Source organism: Taudactylus pleione, unplaced genomic scaffold (genome assembly GCF_031769625.1).
Source record: "Taudactylus pleione unplaced genomic scaffold, aTauple2 ptg000454l, whole genome shotgun sequence".
In the NCBI taxonomy this organism is placed as follows: Eukaryota; Metazoa; Chordata; class Amphibia; order Anura; family Myobatrachidae; genus Taudactylus; species Taudactylus pleione.
This window is the reverse complement of record NW_028284856.1, coordinates 2,503,346-2,519,859: the sequence shown is the minus strand read 5'-3', so window position 1 is coordinate 2,519,859 and position 16,514 is coordinate 2,503,346. Positions and strand designations below refer to the sequence as shown.

At 36.6% G+C, this 16,514-nt stretch overlaps 2 non-coding genes across 2 annotated transcripts; both read right to left on the bottom strand.

The window, feature by feature from the left end:
• Positions 1-5,056: 5,056 nt before the first annotated feature.
• TRNAK-UUU (transfer RNA lysine (anticodon UUU)) lies at positions 5,057-5,129 on the bottom strand. The gene has a single exon. It is a non-coding gene; the product is annotated as a tRNA-Lys (tRNA).
• Positions 5,130-12,163: 7,034 nt separating this feature from the next.
• On the bottom strand, positions 12,164-12,236 carry TRNAK-UUU (transfer RNA lysine (anticodon UUU)). Its single transcript has one exon. It is a non-coding gene; the product is annotated as a tRNA-Lys (tRNA).
• Between the last annotated feature and the right edge of the window lie 4,278 nt (positions 12,237-16,514).

Below are 16,514 nucleotides of genomic sequence, written 5' to 3'. Positions count from 1 at the left end.
TCCAGGCACTTCTGGAGTCTGTCGCAATACTTTAGAAAGTTCGTAATACTAAAAACAAGTAAATTCAAATGGTGACAACTACTGTGCAATTACTAAAGTAGGAAAATCTCTCTATCACTAAAAGTATGAACTGAAAAGCTTGACATTTAGTGTCTCTTGATGTAATACATTTAATTTGCCTCTTGGTTGAAGGTGTACATTCTTAAACAGTTTGTGATTTTCCCACTCTGCACTATGATCCATTTAACAAAAATGACACATTGCTTAAATGACACTCGCCCGAACAGGGACTTGAACCCTGGACCCTCAGATTAAAGTTCTGATGTTTTACCGACTCCAGGCTCTTCTGGAGTCTGTCGCAAACCTACAGAAAGTTCGTAATACTAAAAACAAGTAAATTCAAATGGTGACAACTACTGTGCAATTACTAAAGTAGGATAATCTCTCTATCACTAAAAGTATGATATGAATAGCTTGACATTTAGTGTCTATTGATGAAATACATTTAATTTGCCTCTTGGTTGAAGGTGTACATTCTTAAACAGTTTGTGATTTTCCCACTCTCTACTATGTTCCATTTCCCGAAAACAACACATTGCTTAAAAGACACTTGCCCAAATAGGGACTTGAACCCTGGACCCTCAGATTAAAATTCTGATGTTTTACTGACTCCAGGCTCTTCTGGAGTCAGTCACAAACCTACAGAAAGTTCGTAAAACTAAAAACAAGTAAATTCAAATGGTGACAACTACTGTGCAATTACTAAGGTAGGAAAATCTCTCTATCACTAAAAGTATTATCTGAATAGCTTGACATTTAGTGTCTTTGATGAAATACATTTAATTTGCCTCTTGGTTGAAGGTGTAGATTCTTAAACAGTTTGTGATTTTCCCTCTCTGCACTATGTTAAATTTCACAAAAACGACACATTGCTTAAAAGACACTCACCCGAACAGGGACTTGGACCCTGGACCCTCAGATTAAAGTTCTGATGTTTTACCGACTCCAGGCTATTCTGGAGTCTGTCGCAAACCTACAGAAACTTCGTAATACTAAAAACAAGTAAATTCAAATGGTAACAACTACTGTGCAATTACTAAAGTAGGAAAATCTCTCTATCACTAAAAGTATGATCTGAATAGCTTGACATTTAGTGTCTATTGATGAAATACATTTAATTTGCCTCTTGGTTGAAGGTGTAGATTCTTAAACAGTTTGTGATTTTCCCACTCTGCACTATGTTCCATTTCACAAAATGACACATTGCTTAAAAGACACTTGCCTGAACAGGGACATGAGCCCTGGACCATCAGATTAAAAGTCTGATGCTCTACCGACTGAGCTATCCAGGCTCTTCTATAATAGGTCGCAAAAATGCAGAAAGTTCGTAATACAAAAAACAAGTCATTTCAAATGATGACAACTACTAGTTACTGTGCAATTACTAAAGTAGGAAAATCTCTCTACCACTAAAAGTATGAACTGAAAAGCTTGACATTTAGTGTCTCTTGATGAAATACATTTAATTTGCCTCTTGGTTGAAGGTGTACATTCTTAAACAGTTTGTGATTTTCCCACTCTGCACTATGTTCCATTTCACAAAAATGACACATTGCTTAAAAGACACTCGCCCGAACAGGGACTTGAACCCTGGACCCTCAGATTAAAGTTCTGATGTTTTACCTACTCCAGGCACTTCTGGAGTCTGTCGCAAACCTTTAGAAAGTTCGTAATACTAAAAACAAGTAAATTCAAATGGTGACAACTACTGTGCAATTACTAAAGTAGGAAAATCTCTCTATCACTAAAAGTATGAACTGAAAAGCTTGACATTTAGTGTCTATTGATGAAATAAATTTAATTTGCCTCTTGGTTGAAGGTGTACATTCTTAAACAGTTTGTCATTTTCCCACTCTGCACTATGTTCCATTTCACAAAATGACACATTGCTTAAAAGACACTCACCTGAACAGGGACATGAACCCTGGACCATCAGATTAAAAGTCTGATGCTCTACCGACTGAGCTATCCAGGCTCTTCTGTAATAGGTCGCAAAAATGCTGAAAGTTCGTAATACAAAAAACAAGTCATTTCAAATGATGACAACTACTAGTTACTGTGCAATTACTAAAGTAGGAAAATCTCTCTATCACTAAAAGTATGAACTGAAAAGCTTGACATTTAGTGTCTCTTGATGTAATACATTTAATTTGCCTCTTGGTTGAAGGTGTACATTCTTAAACAGTTTGTGATTTTCCCACTCTGCACTATGATCCATTTAACAAAAATGACACATTGCTTAAATGACACTCGCCCGAACAGGGACTTGAACCCTGGACCCTCAGATTAAAGTTCTGATGTTTTACCGACTCCAGGCTCTTCTGGAGTCTGTCGCAAACCTACAGAAAGTTCGTAATACTAAAAACAAGTAAATTCAAATGGTGACAACTACTGTGCAATTACTAAAGTAGGAAAATCTCTCTATCACTAAAAGTATGATATGAATAGCTTGACATTTAGTGTCTATTGATGAAATACATTTAATTTGCCTCTTGGTTGAAGGTGTACATTCTTAAACAGTTTGTGATTTTCCCACTCTCTACTATGTTCCATTTCACGAAAACAACACATTGCTTAAAAGACACTTGCCCAAATAGGGACTTGAACCCTGGACCCTCAGATTAAAATTCTGATGTTTTACCGACTCCAGGCTCTTCTGGAGTCAGTCACAAACCTACAGAAAGTTCGTAAAACTAAAAACAAGTAAATTCAAATGGTGACAACTACTGTGCAATTACTAAGGTAGGAAAATCTCTCTATCACTAAAAGTATTATCTGAATAGCTTGACATTTAGTGTCTTTGATGAAATACATTTAATTTGCCTCTTGGTTGAAGGTGTAGATTCTTAAACAGTTTGTGATTTTCCCTCTCTGCACTATGTTCCATTTCACAAAAACTACACATTGCTTAAAAGACACTCACCCGAACAGGGACTTGGACCCTGGACCCTCAGATTAAAGTTCTGATGTTTTACCGACTGAGCTCTGGACCATCAGATTAAAAGTCTGATGCTCTACCGACTGAGCTATCCAGGCTCTTCTATAATAGGTCGCAAAAATGCTGAAAATTCGTAATACAAAAAACAAGTCATTTCAAATGATGACAACTACTAGTTACTGTGCAATTACTAAAGTAGGAAAATCTCTCTATCACTAAAAGTATGAACTGAAAAGCTTGACATTTAGTGTCTCTTGATGAAATACAATTAATTTGCCTCTTGGTTGAAGGTGTACATTCTTAAACAGTTTGTGATTTTCCCACTCTGCACTATGTTCCATTTCACAAAAACGACACATTGCTTAAAAGACACTCGCCCGAACAGGGACTTGAACCCTGGACCCTCAGATTAAAGTTCTGATGTTTTACCGACTCCAGGCACTTCTGGAGTCTGTCGCAAACCTTTAGAAAGTTCGTAATACTAAAAACAAGTAAATTCAAATGGTGACAACTACTGTGCAATTACTAAAGTAGGAAAATCTCTCTATCACTAAAAGTATGAACTGAAAAGCTTGACATTTAGTGTCTATTGATGAAATACATTTAATTTGCCTCTTGGTTGAAGGTGTACATTCTTAAACAGTTTGTAATTTTCCCACTCTGCACTATGTTCCATTTCACAAAAATGACACATTGCTTAAAAGACACTCGCCTGAACAGGGACTTGAACCCAGAACCCTCAGATTAAAAGTCTGATGCTCTACCGACTGAGCTATCCAGGAACTTATGTGATAGGTCGCAAAAAAGCAGAAAGTTCGTAATACAAAAAACAAGTCATTTCAAATGATGACAACTACTAGTTACTGTGCAATTACTAAAGTTGGAAAATCTCTCTATCACTAAAAGTATGAACTGAAAAGCTTGACATTTAGTGTCTCTTGATGTAATACATTTAATTTGCCTCTTGGTTGAAGGTGTACATTCTTAAACAGTTTGTGATTTTCCCACTCTGCACTATGATCCATTTAACAAAAATGACACATTGCTTAAATGACACTCGCCCGAACAGGGACTTGAACCCTGGACCCTCAGATTAAAGTTCTGATGTTTTACCGACTCCAGGCTCTTCTGGAGTCTGTCGCAAACCTACAGAAAGTTCGTAATACTAAAAACAAGTAAATTCAAATGGTGACAACTACTGTGCAATTACTAAAGTAGGAAAATCTCTCTATTACTAAAAGTATATGAATAGCTTGACATTTAGTGTCTATTGATGAAATACATTTAATTTGCCTCTTGGTTGAAGGTGTACATTCTTAAACAGTTTGTGATTTTCCCACTCTCTACTATGTTCCATTTCACGACAACAACACATTGCTTAAAAGACACTTGCCCAAATAGGGACTTGAACCCTGGACCCTCAGATTAAAATTCTGATGTTTTACTGACTCCAGGCTCTTCTGGAGTCAGTCACAAACCTACAGAAACTTCGTAAAACTAAAAACAAGTAAATTCAAATGGTGACAACTACTGTGCAATTACTAAGGTAGGAAAATCTCTCTATCACTAAAAGTATTATCTGAATAGCTTGACATTTAGTGTCTTTGATGAAATACATTTAATTTGCCTCTTGGTTGAAGGTGTAGATTCTTAAACAGTTTGTGATTTTCCCTCTCTGCACTATGTTCCATTTCACAAAAATGACACATTGCTTAAAAGACACTCACCCGAACAGGGACTTGGACCCTGGACCCTCAGATTAAAGTTCTGATGTTTTACCGACTCCAGGCACTTCTGGAGTCTGTCGCAAACCTTTAGAAAGTTCGTAATACTAAAAACAAGTAAATTCAAATGGTGACAACTACTGTGCAATTACTAAAGTAGGAAAATCTCTCTATCACTAAAAGTATGAACTGAAAAGCTTGACATTTAGTGTCTATTGATGAAATACATTTAATTTGCCTCTTGGTTGAAGGTGTACATTCTTAAACAGTTCGTCATTTTCCCACTCTGCACTATGTTCCATTTCACAAAATGACACATTGCTTAAAAGACACTCACCTGAACAGGGACATGAACCCTGGACCATCAGATTAAAAGTCTGATGCTCTACCAACTGAGCTATCCAGGCTCTTCTGTAATAGGTCGCAAAAATGCTGAAAGTTCGTAATACAAAAAACAAGTCATTTCAAATGATGACAACTACTAGTTACTGTGCAATTACTAAAGTAGGAAAATCTCTCTATCACTAAAAGTATGAACTGAAAAGCTTGACATTTAGTGTCTCTTGATGAAATACAATTAATTTGCCTCTTGTTTGAAGGTGTACATTCTTAAACAGTTTGTGATTTTCCCACTCTGCACTATGTTCCATTTCACAAAAACGACACATTGCTTAAAAGACACTCGCCTGAACAGGGACTTGAACCCTGGACCCTCAGATTAAAGTTCTGATGTTTTACCGACTCCAGGCACTTCTGGAGTCTGTCGCAATACTTTAGAAAGTTCGTAATACTAAAAACAAGTAAATTCAAATGGTGACAACTACTGTGCAATTACTAAAGTAGGAAAATCTCTCTATCACTAAAAGTATGAACTGAAAAGCTTGACATTTAGTGTCTCTTGATGTAATACATTTAATTTGCCTCTTGGTTGAAGGTGTACATTCTTAAACAGTTTGTGATTTTCCCACTCTGCACTATGATCCATTTAACAAAAATGACACATTGCTTAAATGACACTCGCCCGAACAGGGACTTGAACCCTGGACCCTCAGATTAAAGTTCTGATGTTTTACCGACTCCAGGCTCTTCTGGAGTCTGTCGCAAACCTACAGAAAGTTCGTAATACTAAAAACAAGTAAATTCAAATGGTGACAACTACTGTGCAATTACTAAAGTAGGATAATCTCTCTATCACTAAAAGTATGATATGAATAGCTTGACATTTAGTGTCTATTGATGAAATACATTTAATTTGCCTCTTGGTTGAAGGTGTACATTCTTAAACAGTTTGTGATTTTCCCACTCTCTACTATGTTCCATTTCCCGAAAACAACACATTGCTTAAAAGACACTTGCCCAAATAGGGACTTGAACCCTGGACCCTCAGATTAAAATTCTGATGTTTTACTGACTCCAGGCTCTTCTGGAGTCAGTCACAAACCTACAGAAAGTTCGTAAAACTAAAAACAAGTAAATTCAAATGGTGACAACTACTGTGCAATTACTAAGGTAGGAAAATCTCTCTATCACTAAAAGTATTATCTGAATAGCTTGACATTTAGTGTCTTTGATGAAATACATTTAATTTGCCTCTTGGTTGAAGGTGTAGATTCTTAAACAGTTTGTGATTTTCCCTCTCTGCACTATGTTCCATTTCACAAAAACTACACATTGCTTAAAAGACACTCACCCGAACAGGGACTTGGACCCTGGACCCTCAGATTAAAGTTCTGATGTTTTACCGACTCCAGGCTATTCTGGAGTCTGTCGCAAACCTACAGAAACTTCGTAATACTAAAAACAAGTAAATTCAAATGGTAACAACTACTGTGCAATTACTAAAGTAGGAAAATCTCTCTATCACTAAAAGTATGATCTGAATAGCTTGACATTTAGTGTCTATTGATGAAATACATTTAATTTGCCTCTTGGTTGAAGGTGTAGATTCTTAAACAGTTTGTGATTTTCCCACTCTGCACTATGTTCCATTTCACAAAATGACACATTGCTTAAAAGACACTTGCCTGAACAGGGACATGAGCCCTGGACCATCAGATTAAAAGTCTGATGCTCTACCGACTGAGCTATCCAGGCTCTTCTATAATAGGTCGCAAAAATGCAGAAAGTTCGTAATACAAAAAACAAGTCATTTCAAATGATGACAACTACTAGTTACTGTGCAATTACTAAAGTAGGAAAATCTCTCTACCACTAAAAGTATGAACTGAAAAGCTTGACATTTAGTGTCTCTTGATGAAATACATTTAATTTGCCTCTTGGTTGAAGGTGTACATTCTTAAACAGTTTGTGATTTTCCCACTCTGCACTATGTTCCATTTCACAAAAATGACACATTGCTTAAAAGACACTCGCCCGAACAGGGACTTGAACCCTGGACCCTCAGATTAAAGTTCTGATGTTTTACCTACTCCAGGCACTTCTGGAGTCTGTCGCAAACCTTTAGAAAGTTCGTAATACTAAAAACAAGTAAATTCAAATGGTGACAACTACTGTGCAATTACTAAAGTAGGAAAATCTCTCTATCACTAAAAGTATGAACTGAAAAGCTTGACATTTAGTGTCTATTGATGAAATACATTTAATTTGCCTCTTGGTTGAAGGTGTACATTCTTAAACAGTTTGTCATTTTCCCACTCTGCACTATGTTCCATTTCACAAAATGACACATTGCTTAAAAGACACTCACCTGAACAGGGACATGAACCCTGGACCATCAGATTAAAAGTCTGATGCTCTACCGACTGAGCTATCCAGGCTCTTCTGTAATAGGTCGCAAAAATGCTGAAAGTTCGTAATACAAAAAACAAGTCATTTCAAATGATGACAACTACTAGTTACTGTGCAATTACTAAAGTAGGAAAATCTCTCTATCACTAAAAGTTTGAACTGAAAAGCTTGACATTTAGTGTCTCTTGATGAAATACAATTAATTTGCCTCTTGGTTGAAGGTGTACATTCTTAAACAGTTTGTGATTTTCCCACTCTGCACTATGTTCCATTTCACAAAAACGACACATTGCTTAAAAGACACTCGCCCGAACAGGGACTTGAACCCTGGACCCTCAGATTAAAGTTCTGATGTTTTACCGACTCCAGGCACTTCTGGAGTCTGTCGCAAACCATTAGAAAGTTCGTAATACTAAAAACAAGTAAATTCAAATGGTGACAACTACTGTGCAATTACTAAAGTAGGAAAATCTCTCTATCACTAAAAGTATGAACTGAAAAGCTTGACATTTAGTGTCTCTTGATGTAATACATTTAATTTTCCTCTTGGTTGAAGGTGTAGATTCTTAAACAGTTTGTGATTTTCCCACTCTGCACTATGATCCATTTAACAAAAATGACACATTGCTTAAATGACACTCGCCTGAACAGGGACTTGAACCCTGGACCCTCAGATTAAAGTTCTGATGTTTTACCGACTCCAGGCTCTTCTGGAGTCTGTCGCAAACCTACAGAAAGTTCGTAATACTAAAAACAAGTAAATTCAAATGGTGACAACTACTGTGCAATTACTAAAGTAGGAAAATCTCTCTATCACTAAAAGTATGATATGAATAGCTTGACATTTAGTGTCTATTGATGAAATACATTTAATTTGCCACTTGGTTGAAGGTGTACATTCTTAAACAGTTTGTGATTTTCCCACTCTCTACTATGTTCCATTTCACGAAAACAACACATTGCTTAAAAGACACTTGCCCAAATAGGGTCTTGAACCCTGGACCCTCAGATTAAAATTCTGATGTTTTACTGACTCCAGGCTCTTCTGGAGTCAGTCACAAACCTACAGAAAGTTCGTAAAACTAAAAACAAGTAAATTCAAATGGTGACAACTACTGTGCAATTACTAAGGTAGGAAAATCTCTCTATCACTAAAAGTATTATCTGAATAGCTTGACATTTAGTGTCTTTGATGAAATACATTTAATTTGCCTCTTGGTTGAAGGTGTAGATTCTTAAACAGTTTGTGATTTTCCCTCTCTGCACTATGTTCCATTTCACAAAAACTACACATTGCTTAAAAGACACTCACCCGAACAGGGACTTGGACCCTGGACCCTCAGATTAAAGTTCTGATGTTTTACCGACTCCAGGCTATTCTGGAGTCTGTCGCAAACCTACAGAAACTTCGTAATACTAAAAACAAGTAAATTCAAATGGTAACAACTACTGTGCAATTACTAAAGTAGGAAAATCTCTCTATCACTAAAAGTATGATCTGAATAGCTTGACATTTAGTGTCTATTGATGAAATACATTTAATTTGCCTCTTGGTTGAAGGTGTAGATTCTTAAACAGTTTGTGATTTTCCCACTCTGCACTATGTTCCATTTCACAAAATGACACATTGCTTAAAAGACACTTGCCTGAACAGGGACATGAGCCCTGGACCATCAGATTAAAAGTCTGATGCTCTACCGACTGAGCTATCCAGGCTCTTCTATAATAGGTCGCAAAAATGCAGAAAGTTCGTAATACAAAAAACAAGTCATTTCAAATGATGACAACTACTAGTTACTGTGCAATTACTAAAGTAGGAAAATCTCTCTACCACTAAAAGTATGAACTGAAAAGCTTGACATTTAGTGTCTCTTGATGAAATACATTTAATTTGCCTCTTGGTTGAAGGTGTACATTCTTAAACAGTTTGTGATTTTCCCACTCTGCACTATGTTCCATTTCACAAAAATGACACATTGCTTAAAAGACACTCGCCCGAACAGGGACTTGAACCCTGGACCCTCAGATTAAAGTTCTGATGTTTTACCTACTCCAGGCACTTCTGGAGTCTGTCGCAAACCTTTAGAAAGTTCGTAATACTAAAAACAAGTAAATTCAAATGGTGACAACTACTGTGCAATTACTAAAGTAGGAAAATCTCTCTATCACTAAAAGTATGAACTGAAAAGCTTGACATTTAGTGTCTATTGATGAAATACATTTAATTTGCCTCTTGGTTGAAGGTGTAGATTCTTAAACAGTTTGTGATTTTCCCACTCTGCACTATGTTCCATTTCACAAAATGACACATTGCTTAAAAGACACTTGCCTGAACAGGGACATGAGCCCTGGACCATCAGATTAAAAGTCTGATGCTCTACCGACTGAGCTATCCAGGCTCTTCTATAATAGGTCGCAAAAATGCAGAAAGTTCGTAATACAAAAAACAAGTCATTTCAAATGATGACAACTACTAGTTACTGTGCAATTACTAAAGTAGGAAAATCTCTCTACCACTAAAAGTATGAACTGAAAAGCTTGACATTTAGTGTCTCTTGATGAAATACATTTAATTTGCCTCTTGGTTGAAGGTGTACATTCTTAAACAGTTTGTGATTTTCCCACTCTGCACTATGTTCCATTTCACAAAAATGACACATTGCTTAAAAGACACTCGCCCGAACAGGGACTTGAACCCTGGACCCTCAGATTAAAGTTCTGATGTTTTACCTACTCCAGGCACTTCTGGAGTCTGTCGCAAACCTTTAGAAAGTTCGTAATACTAAAAACAAGTAAATTCAAATGGTGACAACTACTGTGCAATTACTAAAGTAGGAAAATCTCTCTATCACTAAAAGTATGAACTGAAAAGCTTGACATTTAGTGTCTATTGATGAAATACATTTAATTTGCCTCTTGGTTGAAGGTGTACATTCTTAAACAGTTTGTCATTTTCCCACTCTGCACTATGTTCCATTTCACAAAATGACACATTGCTTAAAAGACACTCACCTGAACAGGGACATGAACCCTGGACCATCAGATTAAAAGTCTGATGCTCTACCGACTGAGCTATCCAGGCTCTTCTGTAATAGGTCGCAAAAATGCTGAAAGTTCGTAATACAAAAAACAAGTCATTTCAAATGATGACAACTACTAGTTACTGTGCAATTACTAAAGTAGGAAAATCTCTCTATCACTAAAAGTTTGAACTGAAAAGCTTGACATTTAGTGTCTCTTGATGAAATACAATTAATTTGCCTCTTGGTTGAAGGTGTACATTCTTAAACAGTTTGTGATTTTCCCACTCTGCACTATGTTCCATTTCACAAAAACGACACATTGCTTAAAAGACACTCGCCCGAACAGGGACTTGAACCCTGGACCCTCAGATTAAAGTTCTGATGTTTTACCGACTCCAGGCACTTCTGGAGTCTGTCGCAAACCATTAGAAAGTTCGTAATACTAAAAACAAGTAAATTCAAATGGTGACAACTACTGTGCAATTACTAAAGTAGGAAAATCTCTCTATCACTAAAAGTATGAACTGAAAAGCTTGACATTTAGTGTCTCTTGATGTAATACATTTAATTTTCCTCTTGGTTGAAGGTGTAGATTCTTAAACAGTTTGTGATTTTCCCACTCTGCACTATGATCCATTTAACAAAAATGACACATTGCTTAAATGACACTCGCCTGAACAGGGACTTGAACCCTGGACCCTCAGATTAAAGTTCTGATGTTTTACCGACTCCAGGCTCTTCTGGAGTCTGTCGCAAACCTACAGAAAGTTCGTAATACTAAAAACAAGTAAATTCAAATGGTGACAACTACTGTGCAATTACTAAAGTAGGAAAATCTCTCTATTACTAAAAGTATATGAATAGCTTGACATTTAGTGTCTATTGATGAAATACATTTAATTTGCCTCTTGGTTGAAGGTGTACATTCTTAAACAGTTTGTGATTTTCCCACTCTCTACTATGTTCCATTTCACGACAACAACACATTGCTTAAAAGACACTTGCCCAAATAGGGACTTGAACCCTGGACCCTCAGATTAAAATTCTGATGTTTTACTGACTCCAGGCTCTTCTGGAGTCAGTCACAAACCTACAGAAACTTCGTAAAACTAAAAACAAGTAAATTCAAATGGTGACAACTACTGTGCAATTACTAAGGTAGGAAAATCTCTCTATCACTAAAAGTATTATCTGAATAGCTTGACATTTAGTGTCTTTGATGAAATACATTTAATTTGCCTCTTGGTTGAAGGTGTAGATTCTTAAACAGTTTGTGATTTTCCCTCTCTGCACTATGTTCCATTTCACAAAAATGACACATTGCTTAAAAGACACTCACCCGAACAGGGACTTGGACCCTGGACCCTCAGATTAAAGTTCTGATGTTTTACCGACTCCAGGCACTTCTGGAGTCTGTCGCAAACCCTTAGAAAGTTCGTAATACTAAAAACAAGTAAATTCAAATGGTGACAACTACTGTGCAATTACTAAAGTAGGAAAATCTCTCTATCACTAAAAGTATGAACTGAAAAGCTTGACATTTAGTGTCTATTGATGAAATACATTTAATTTGCCTCTTGGTTGAAGGTGTACATTCTTAAACAGTTCGTCATTTTCCCACTCTGCACTATGTTCCATTTCACAAAATGACACATTGCTTAAAAGACACTCACCTGAACAGGGACATGAACCCTGGACCATCAGATTAAAAGTCTGATGCTCTACCAACTGAGCTATCCAGGCTCTTCTGTAATAGGTCGCAAAAATGCTGAAAGTTCGTAATACAAAAAACAAGTCATTTCAAATGATGACAACTACTAGTTACTGTGCAATTACTAAAGTAGGAAAATCTCTCTATCACTAAAAGTATGAACTGAAAAGCTTGACATTTAGTGTCTCTTGATGAAATACAATTAATTTGCCTCTTGTTTGAAGGTGTACATTCTTAAACAGTTTGTGATTTTCCCACTCTGCACTATGTTCCATTTCACAAAAACGACACATTGCTTAAAAGACACTCGCCTGAACAGGGACTTGAACCCTGGACCCTCAGATTAAAGTTCTGATGTTTTACCGACTCCAGGCACTTCTGGAGTCTGTCGCAATACTTTAGAAAGTTCGTAATACTAAAAACAAGTAAATTCAAATGGTGACAACTACTGTGCAATTACTAAAGTAGGAAAATCTCTCTATCACTAAAAGTATGAACTGAAAAGCTTGACATTTAGTGTCTCTTGATGTAATACATTTAATTTGCCTCTTGGTTGAAGGTGTACATTCTTAAACAGTTTGTGATTTTCCCACTCTGCACTATGATCCATTTAACAAAAATGACACATTGCTTAAATGACACTCGCCCGAACAGGGACTTGAACCCTGGACCCTCAGATTAAAGTTCTGATGTTTTACCGACTCCAGGCTCTTCTGGAGTCTGTCGCAAACCTACAGAAAGTTCGTAATACTAAAAACAAGTAAATTCAAATGGTGACAACTACTGTGCAATTACTAAAGTAGGATAATCTCTCTATCACTAAAAGTATGATATGAATAGCTTGACATTTAGTGTCTATTGATGAAATACATTTCATTTGCCTCTTGGTTGAAGGTGTACATTCTTAAACAGTTTGTGATTTTCCCACTCTCTACTATGTTCCATTTCCCGAAAACAACACATTGCTTAAAAGACACTTGCCCAAATAGGGACTTGAACCCTGGACCCTCAGATTAAAATTCTGATGTTTTACTGACTCCAGGCTCTTCTGGAGTCAGTCACAAACCTACAGAAAGTTCGTAAAACTAAAAACAAGTAAATTCAAATGGTGACAACTACTGTGCAATTACTAAGGTAGGAAAATCTCTCTATCACTAAAAGTATTATCTGAATAGCTTGACATTTAGTGTCTTTGATGAAATACATTTAATTTGCCTCTTGGTTGAAGGTGTAGATTCTTAAACAGTTTGTGATTTTCCCTCTCTGCACTATGTTCCATTTCACAAAAACTACACATTGCTTAAAAGACACTCACCCGAACAGGGACTTGGACCCTGGACCCTCAGATTAAAGTTCTGATGTTTTACCGACTCCAGGCTATTCTGGAGTCTGTCGCAAACCTACAGAAACTTCGTAATACTAAAAACAAGTAAATTCAAATGGTAACAACTACTGTGCAATTACTAAAGTAGGAAAATCTCTCTATCACTAAAAGTATGATCTGAATAGCTTGACATTTAGTGTCTATTGATGAAATACATTTAATTTGCCTCTTGGTTGAAGGTGTAGATTCTTAAACAGTTTGTGATTTTCCCACTCTGCACTATGTTCCATTTCACAAAATGACACATTGCTTAAAAGACACTCGCCTGAACAGGGACATGAGCCCTGGACCATCAGATTAAAAGTCTGATGCTCTACCGACTGAGCTATCCAGGCTCTTCTATAATAGGTCGCAAAAATGCAGAAAGTTCGTAATACAAAAAACAAGTCATTTCAAATGATGACAACTACTAGTTACTGTGCAATTACTAAAGTAGGAAAATCTCTCTACCACTAAAAGTATGAACTGAAAAGCTTGACATTTAGTGTCTCTTGATGAAATACATTTAATTTGCCTCTTGGTTGAAGGTGTACATTCTTAAACAGTTTGTGATTTTCCCACTCTGCACTATGTTCCATTTCACAAAAATGACACATTGCTTAAAAGACACTCGCCCGAACAGGGACTTGAACCCTGGACCCTCAGATTAAAGTTCTGATGTTTTACCTACTCCAGGCACTTCTGGAGTCTGTCGCAAACCTTTAGAAAGTTCGTAATACTAAAAACAAGTAAATTCAAATGGTGACAACTACTGTGCAATTACTAAAGTAGGAAAATCTCTCTATCACTAAAAGTATGAACTGAAAAGCTTGACATTTAGTGTCTATTGATGAAATACATTTAATTTGCCTCTTGGTTGAAGGTGTACATTCTTAAACAGTTTGTCATTTTCCCACTCTGCACTATGTTCCATTTCACAAAATGACACATTGCTTAAAAGACACTCACCTGAACAGGGACATGAACCCTGGACCATCAGATTAAAAGTCTGATGCTCTACCGACTGAGCTATCCAGGCTCTTCTGTAATAGGTCGCAAAAATGCTGAAAGTTCGTAATACAAAAAACAAGTCATTTCAAATGATGACAACTACTAGTTACTGTGCAATTACTAAAGTAGGAAAATCTCTCTATCACTAAAAGTTTGAACTGAAAAGCTTGACATTTAGTGTCTCTTGATGAAATACAATTAATTTGCCTCTTGGTTGAAGGTGTACATTCTTAAACAGTTTGTGATTTTCCCACTCTGCACTATGTTCCATTTCACAAAAACGACACATTGCTTAAAAGACACTCGCCCGAACAGGGACTTGAACCCTGGACCCTCAGATTAAAGTTCTGATGTTTTACCGACTCCAGGCACTTCTGGAGTCTGTCGCAAACCATTAGAAAGTTCGTAATACTAAAAACAAGTAAATTCAAATGGTGACAACTACTGTGCAATTACTAAAGTAGGAAAATCTCTCTATCACTAAAAGTATGAACTGAAAAGCTTGACATTTAGTGTCTCTTGATGTAATACATTTAATTTTCCTCTTGGTTGAAGGTGTAGATTCTTAAACAGTTTGTGATTTTCCCACTCTGCACTATGATCCATTTAACAAAAATGACACATTGCTTAAATGACACTCGCCTGAACAGGGACTTGAACCCTGGACCCTCAGATTAAAGTTCTGATGTTTTACCGACTCCAGGCTCTTCTGGAGTCTGTCGCAAACCTACAGAAAGTTCGTAATACTAAAAACAAGTAAATTCAAATGGTGACAACTACTGTGCAATTACTAAAGTAGGAAAATCTCTCTATCACTAAAAGTATGATATGAATAGCTTGACATTTAGTGTCTATTGATGAAATACATTTAATTTGCCACTTGGTTGAAGGTGTACATTCTTAAACAGTTTGTGATTTTCCCACTCTCTACTATGTTCCATTTCACGAAAACAACACATTGCTTAAAAGACACTTGCCCAAATAGGGTCTTGAACCCTGGACCCTCAGATTAAAATTCTGATGTTTTACTGACTCCAGGCTCTTCTGGAGTCAGTCACAAACCTACAGAAAGTTCGTAAAACTAAAAACAAGTAAATTCAAATGGTGACAACTACTGTGCAATTACTAAGGTAGGAAAATCTCTCTATCACTAAAAGTATTATCTGAATAGCTTGACATTTAGTGTCTTTGATGAAATACATTTAATTTGCCTCTTGGTTGAAGGTGTAGATTCTTAAACAGTTTGTGATTTTCCCTCTCTGCACTATGTTCCATTTCACAAAAACTACACATTGCTTAAAAGACACTCACCCGAACAGGGACTTGGACCCTGGACCCTCAGATTAAAGTTCTGATGTTTTACCGACTCCAGGCTATTCTGGAGTCTGTCGCAAACCTACAGAAACTTTGTAATACTAAAAACAAGTAAATTCAAATGGTAACAACTACTGTGCAATTACTAAAGTAGGAAAATCTCTCTATCACTAAAAGTATGATCTGAATAGCTTGACATTTAGTGTCTATTGATGAAATACATTTAATTTGCCTCTTGGTTGAAGGTGTAGATTCTTAAACAGTTTGTGATTTTCCCACTCTGCACTATGTTCCATTTCACAAAATGACACATTGCTTAAAAGACACTCGCCTGAACAGGGACATGAGCCCTGGACCATCAGATTAAAAGTCTGATGCTCTACCGACTGAGCTATCCAGGCTCTTCTATAATAGGTCGCAAAAATGCAGAAAGTTCGTAATACAAAAAACAAGTCATTTCAAATGATGACAACTACTAGTTACTGTGCAATTACTAAAGTAGGAAAATCTCTCTACCACTAAAAGTATGAACTGAAAAGCTTGACATTTAGTGTCTCTTGATGACATACATTTAATTTGCCTCTTGGTTGAAGGTGTACATTCTTAAACAGTTTGTGATTTT